We start from the raw sequence: 8,263 nt of genomic DNA, 5'->3' as shown, positions 1-8,263 counted from the left end.
TCACTCTATTTTCTAAGAATCCCTAACATTCTTACCTGCATTTTCTCAACAATTCCTTTACTATTCCTCAGACACTTTCTTTAGAACATGTATATGTTTGTATGTATGAATGTATATGTGTTGTAGGGCTCATGTTTTGTGCATAAAATGATTCGTAATCAGCCCAATATAGCTATGGTAAACCAAGCCCAATCCACCAACCAACAAACATTGTTATCTCAAGTGGCCCAGGATCCTTATCATCATTTGGGCCTAAGTACTATCCAAAACAGGAACCCACAACTAGCTAGGCTGATTGGAGAGAAAAAGGGTCTAAAGTTTTGGAAAGGGACCCAACTACAAAAATAAAATATATAACGACTATATTTATATATAATAGGACCCAAAGGGGCCCGGGCCCCCACTTCGGTCTGTCCCTAGATGTACTGGTTTAACACTTTTGTTAGGTTTAGATGTACCTGTTCAATATATGTATCCCCAAGAGGGTTCTTCTAAAAAAATAAATAAATAAATAAAAATAAAAAGATGATCTGAAACACTCACTAATCAGCTTAATAATTTAATGTATATTCTCTACTAGCCTCATCACACGTGCAAATTTACAAAGGTCATAGAATTATCCATTCACAATAAATGTAGTTGAGAAAATAGAATGTAAATTTTATTAAGAGGCTTACTAATTTTGATAGGAAAATCCTTGATCATTGAGAAGAATTCAGTATATGAAACAAAAAATACGGAAGAAAATAGTGTCATTAGAAATAGGATGAAAGAATGAAAAAGAATCTGAATGAATATTATGAATTTGCAGTTTGAGGAACCATAGCCTTAGAAAGGGAAAGAGAGGAACAAATAAAAGAGGAATTTTTTGTTTATTCAAGAAGTTGAAATTGGTTTATGAGTTGGTTTTTTTTTTTTACTATTTCATTTTTTTATATTATCATTTATTTATTTTATTTGATGTGATATGGGGTAGTTCTTTTTTAATAAGAAACGTGGGGTGGGTTTTTTAGAAGGTGGGGTAGCTTTTTTTTTTTTTTTAACTTTTTTTTTTTAACGTGCATCATCATTAATTAAGTAAGCAAATATATAACTTTTTACGTTTTAATACTACGAATTTTATTACATTATTTGTGTAGTGTATTTCAAAAAAAAAAAAAAAATTGTAGGTTTATGACTAGTAATAGCTAGAACAATATCTCTATTAAGACAAGTGATTTTTAAGACTTAACCATTTCTTATATATCTAATTTAATATCTAACATAGGTAACGTCTTCTAAAGCTCTATCATTTTTATTTTTGGATCACCCACTATTATTACGTCATACGTCTATTTGCCATGTCTGAATAATTTATTCAAGTAGCCAAAAATTGTAATTGACTTGACTTGGAAATTCTAATTAGGCAAGATGATTGGGGAGCTATTTTTCACCTTCAATGCTTCATCTAAAACACTACCATTTGACCATTCCAATTCAAGACCACAATTTACACAACATAGGCTAAAAGGTGAATCCAAAGCACATATCACAAATCATATGCATATTTAAGACATGAGCCAATTTTTTTTTTTTTTTTTTAATTTTTTGAGAATCAGTCAAATTATAAATGTGTCCTTAAAAGTATTCATTAAATTAAAATAGATTATTTTTGGAGATGAAATAGGGTCTTTAAATTTGCAGTATATTTGATGTATTATTAAGTTATCCTTCTTTTTTTTTCTTTTTTTTTTTTTTTTTTCTTTTTTTGAAAGTTACAAGTTACAACAAATTACAGGGGGGATAAAAAAAAAAAACCATAATTAAATTTTATTTTCTTCCTTAGAGTTATACTATTGAAAGCTCGAAATGTGTGAAAACACAAGAGCTTGTTTAGACCCCCCAATTCAAATTACGGCTTGATTGATTTTACACTAACTTAATACTAAGTGCGGAATAGTGTAAACACAAGCATATAAGCACGAGAGCTACTCTAATCCATATTTAAAGCAACACAGCAGTAAAATGAAATAAACAAGAGTAGGGAGGAGAGATGCAAACATAGATAACACCGAGACGTGTTATAGAAGAGGAAATCGAAGAATCTCGGCGAAAAACCTCTCTGCCGCCCTCCAAGCGATAATTGATCCACTAGACAATCAATTGGGATACATGGGTTAGCAAGAGACCCTCCAAGCCTAATCCACCCGCTGTACCTAAACCCTCCAAGCTCCTACTCCAATAAGGCTTCTCGGAACCGTGTCTTGTCTAGCTCTCTCTCTCTAGATCCCGCAACAAGCTCCATGTTGCATCTGCCATCCTTGGCTTCTTCTAATGCTTCCCAGCAACTCCAAAAACACTCACTACACTCTAAAAAGGTGTGGATTATGTTTTGGTACAAATCTCCTCTTAATGTATGATAATGGGAAAGGGAAGGAGAAGAGACTATAATGAATTCTCACTAAGGATGAGTAGCTCTCTCTCTAAAAACTGGGTGTGTGTGTTGTAGAAAACCTATCTAGGATTTTTCTCTCTGAATGACCTCTTTTACATTTATGGGTAATGAAGGTATATATAGTATGGGTGAAGGGTAAAGAATTCACACATAAAAATCCTCCAGGCAAAATGTTTCGCGACTGTCTCGCGAGAAGGCCTTACCTGAGAGATACTCGCGAAAACGACAGCCTGACACGACTCTTCAACTTCCAGTCATGTGCTCCTCACATGCTCTTTCGTGGCTTAACTTCTCGCGAAATCCACTGATTCTTCATTTAAGCTTGAGTCTTCACCAACTTAATACTAAACCCAATACAATAAAATCCCACAAAATACAAGGAACAAAATTAAAGTAATTACAACACTTTTTGTCATGTATTAAAGCCAACATAAAATATAGTTGTAAATCACAACTATACAATCTCCCCTTTTGGCTATTCCATGACAAAACACCCTATAACAGACTCCAAACTTAAACGTGAGTTTGGAAATAATGGCAAAACTCACTCACACCTAAATCTAGAAGCTGTGTAGCACTTGGAACATATATACCTGTAACCTGAAACACTTACACAAAACATATTAGACCCTCAAGGTAAATCAAGTGATAAAAGGACAAGTATAATGTAACAAGTAAAATGCGATCAAGTAAACATGTTGTGAAAAATATGAACAACTTGATCAAACACATGACAGTCATATGAAAATGACCACAATGATCATATAGCAAAACAAATGATCATCCGAACATGCAATCAATAAAGCACAATAGCATAAGGGTAAATGCATGTCCAACACTCGACCAATGCAAAATACATGAAGTATATGCATCTAGGAACAACATCCTACTAGGGCACAAGGGTAATATAAACCAAAACAAAACAAGGAAAATGTCTTCTCCCCCTTAGTATATGCATCTCCCCTATAGCTTTCCCCCTACAAATGTGCACGAGGTAGAATTACTCCCCCTAAGAGTGTGCCTATGAGTCATATAGAAATGATGATACAAACTTGTATACTCTCCGGTATACTCTTCCCCTTTTTGTCACGAATAGACAAAAAAATCAAGAGGAATGAGGGAAAGAAAAGAAGATATGACCAAGGGTATGATGCATGAGGGGTGCAAGATGAATGAGAAAATGAAGCTCAAACATAAGACAAAAACATTAAAAAATGCTACAAAGTATAAAGAACATGACATGCTAAGGATGATGGAACATGATGTAAACCTAGGCATGACAAAGACACAAGAACATGTTAAGTGCTAAAATGTCTAAAAAGACTTGACTAGCATGAGAAAAGTGCAAAACATGTCAAGTGTTAGATTGTGTGCAGCAAAAGTGCATCTAATGTGCATGTGAGATGCATGACCAATACATGAATAAGTACTCACGGGGCAAAGTGCATAAAACACACCACCAATGATCAAAACATGATAAACATAAATAATTATGGTAATCCCCAAAGTTTGGTACTCATCGGAGTCCAAAATAACGAGAAAATGTCATTTGGGCATTTTATCAAACACTTAGAGTGCACACACTACATATGTATGTTAAACAATGCAAGAACATATGAAAATCTTGCCTAAATATATGTTATTTTTGCCACAAAGGGTCAACATCCAAAGCAGATCATCATTTAAAATAAAGCCCAATTCAAAAGATTGACAAAAATTAAGTTTTCCAACTCCCATTTGAGAAAATCTCAACTATGAACATAAAACCCCAAAAAGCATAATCTAAGGATCAAAATAGATGAAAAGAGATAAAGATTACCTTAGATATGTTTATGAAATGAAAAACACTTGAATTTAGTTGAGTTTTGATGTAGAAACAGTAAAACAGAGGTTTGGGAGAAGATGGGAGACGTTTAAAACAAATGACCCACGAAATGACCTTTAAAAAGTTGATCTGGAAATTTTCGCTGGTATCTTGCTGGTATTTCGCTGGTAAGCCTTACTCTCGAAATAGCCGTGAAACAGTCGCGAAACTCTCTGTGTAAAGCTAAAAAACTTGAGAATTGGACCATTTAACTCCCAGCTGAGCTTACACATGAAATGGGTCACGAAAACACCCAGAAAACATGTTTTTCAAAAAAAAAAAAAAAAAAAAAAAAAAAAAAAAAAAAAAATTAAAACTTTGAAAAACATAGGTGATACAAATCACTTCCAAAAGCAAACAAAAAGAACAAAAATCTTTTTGGTTTGATCCACATAAGGTTGAGCACACATACACATCACATTTGAACATATACAATCACACAAATGAAATAGAAATTCATAGAACATTAGACTTGTGTGTTGTGTGTGTGGATCAAGTGTGGAATAGTCCTTAGACTAGAGTGAAGTTTCAATGATCAATTCAATCAAGTCATACACAACTAGTACTAAATCAAGTAGTCTATCTCAATTATAGAAATGAGCATATATAACCTCCCACAAGAGAATGATTACAAAAATTAGAAGCTTTTCTTTTGGCTTCTGCATAATTTATGACATTTGATCCTTTTTTGGATAATACATCTCTTTTTGAGATCGGTGCTTGAAATTTTTGATATTTCAACATTATGATTTTGCCTTTGACTTTTTGAGCACCATACATTTCAATTTAAAAAGTCTCTTTCCCTTTTTCCTAGTCAAATACTAGTATGTGCAACAGACTTTTGCAGCTCATAATCTCTTTTTCATTTTGAGATTTACATTTGGTGAGCTCTATTTGCAAAAACATAAAAATAAAAGTGGGAAGATATATAGGCACGAGTCTATGCAAGTATCAAGACAAACAACACTATTGGCCAATCATTCATGACAAGTTTGAAGATCTATTTACAACAATCACACCTAGATTTCAAGATTTCTCCCACAAAGATATATGTGCATACATAACAAGCTAAGCTCGTAAATGCACTACGCCATTAGTACGAAGGTACTAGGCCAAACTCACATGTGAAATGTGCTCAAAACTTATACGATCAAACTTTTTGAATTTTTCACTTTTTATATGATTTTGGATTTTTACACACACAAAATAAAGACATAAAAGTAAGATCAAAAACAAAAACAGAACAATGCATACACATAAATGCAAGATGCATAAAATGCATGAAGATATGACATTTAATGCATGAAGGATCCTACAAAAATTGAAAGAATTAGATCAAGGATCAAAAAAGCAAAAGCTTAACCATAGGAACCCTTCCTCATCCAAACGGAACAGTTGTTTGAAATGAGTGTCTCATGAGAAGAGAGACGAGGGTTGGAAGAATGAGAACCGGAGATGCACATAGACAAGGAAGTAAGAGCATTAACCACTTTCTTCAACAACTTACCATTTTCTATCCAATCCGGTTTAGCTTTCAAAGCAAAACTTCCAAAAAACTCAAGTTTATCTTTTCTTTTGATTATCTTAAAAGCTTGAAACTCAGAGCAATGAGGTCTTAGATGACCAAAGGCACTACAATGGTGACAAATAATGTGTTTAGGTCCACTAGGCTTTTTGGGAAGGGATCTAACAACAAAGGTTTGTTCTTTTTTTAACTTGGGGCATTGGGGTCTTATGTGACTGATCACATCGCAATGGTGGCAAGTAGGAACAAACTTAGATCCACTCAATTCCTAGGATGGAACCTAAATAGAGGCTTAGGTTTAAGAGCCTTTCTCTCCATCTTTTGATTTCTTTTATGTGGAGGAATGTACACCGATTTGTCCTTTGAGGTAGAACACACAATAAGCACAAAATCGGGTACCACAACATGATTGCAACATATATTTTCTTCCGTTTTAGCAACAAGTTTAGCAATCAAACACTTGGCATGCATCTTAAGAGATTCATTTTCAGATTTAAGATCATCAACAAGTTTATTAGACAAAACAAGTTTAGCATCCAAGTCTCTATTTAAACATTCAAACTCTTTCAGTTTTTCAAGTGAAATTTCAGCAAGATTCTTATATTTCTCAACCAATTTGTTGGATTCATTGAGCTTAGCAATCAAATCAACCTTTTCATAAAGTAATTTGCTCAAATTCTTTTGAAACTTCTTAGCTCCTTTCTTCAAGAGTTTGTCAACAACACCAATAGATTCAAGTAACATGTCATCACAATTATGAGGATTAACACTCATAGAGGCATTTTCACAAACACATGGCATGTTACAATCAACAACATCCATAGAAGCATATAAAGTATTATCCATGGCAAAACACACAAGGGGTCAAGGATCACACTTAGGTAATAAAATCAAAACAAGTGTACCTGCTCTAATACCAATTGAAAGCTCGAAATGTGTGAAAATACAAGAGCTTGTTTAGACCCCCCCAATTCAAATTACGGTTTGGTTGATTTTACACTAACTTAATACTAAGTACAGAATAGTGTAAACACAAGCATATAAGCACGAGAACTACTCTAATCCATATTTAAAGCAACACAGCAGTAAAATAAAATAAACAAGAGTAGGAAAGAAATATGCAAACACAGATAACACCAAGGCGTGTTATCGAAGAGGAAACCAAAAAATCTTGGCAAAAAACCTCTCCACCGCCCACCAAGCGGTAATCGATCCACTAGACGATCAGTTGGGATACATGGGTTAGCAAGAAACCCTCCAAGCCTAATCTACCCGCTGTACCTAAACCCTCCAAGCTCCTACTCCAACAAGGCTTCTCGGAACCGTATCTTGTCTAGCTCTCTGGATCCCGCAACAAGCTCCATGTTGCATCTGCTATCCTTAACTTCTTCCAATACTTCCCAGTAACTCCAAAAATACTTACTACACTCTGAAAATGTATGGATTGTGTTTTGGTACAAATCTCCTCTCAATGTATGATAATGGGAGAGAGAAGGAGAAGAGGCTACAATGAATTCTCACTAAGGATGAGTAGCTCTCTCTCTAAAAAATGGGTGTGTGCGTTGTAAAAAACCTATCTAGGGTTTTTCTCTCTGAATGGCCTCTTTTACATTTGTGGGTAATGAGGGTATATATAGTATGGGTGAAGGGTAAGGAATTTACACATAAAAATCCTCAAAGCAGAATGTTTCACGACTATCTCGTGGGAAGGCCTTACCTGCGAGACACTCACGAAAACGACAGCCTGGCACAACTCTTCAGCTTCCAGTCATGTGCTCCTCATATGCTCTTTCGCGGCTTAGCTTCTCACGAACTTCTCGCGAAATCCACTGATTCTTCATTTAAGCTTGAGTTTTCACCAACTTAATACTAAACCCAATACAATAAAATCCCACAAAATACAAGGAACAAAATTAGAGCAATTACAACACTTTTTGTCATATAATAAAGCCAACATAAAACATAGTTGTAAATCACAACTTTACATAGGTGTTTGGAGTAACCAAATTGATCCCAATTATCAATATATATATATATATATATTTATTTGGAGAGAATCCCAAAAATAGAGGTTCAACTTTAAAATTTTGTACCCTATATATATATATATATATGTGTGTGTGTATGTGTGTGTGTGTGTGTGTGTGTGTGTGTGTGTGTAGAGAATATACCATTCAACAAGTTTTCCTACATCTCACTTTATATCATGATTGCTCACTTTCTTGAGTATTTCACAATTGGGTTGAATCAATTTTTAACTATAATGGCTCTTTGTAGTGTTCATGGATTATGGCTCATGTAACATTTTAAATCCATAACATTTAAAATGAGAGTGGTAATAAATAGGTGTGGACGTGTAGTAACATGTGCCGTTGTAATTAGCTTTGACATAATGACAAATGTCATCACAGTGTACATCCTTTAGTTTTGAGATCAAACT

Source organism: Quercus lobata, chromosome 4, assembly GCF_001633185.2.
Source record: "Quercus lobata isolate SW786 chromosome 4, ValleyOak3.0 Primary Assembly, whole genome shotgun sequence".
Classification (NCBI taxonomy): domain Eukaryota; kingdom Viridiplantae; phylum Streptophyta; class Magnoliopsida; order Fagales; family Fagaceae; genus Quercus; species Quercus lobata.
Note: the sequence above shows the minus strand (reverse complement) of the source record.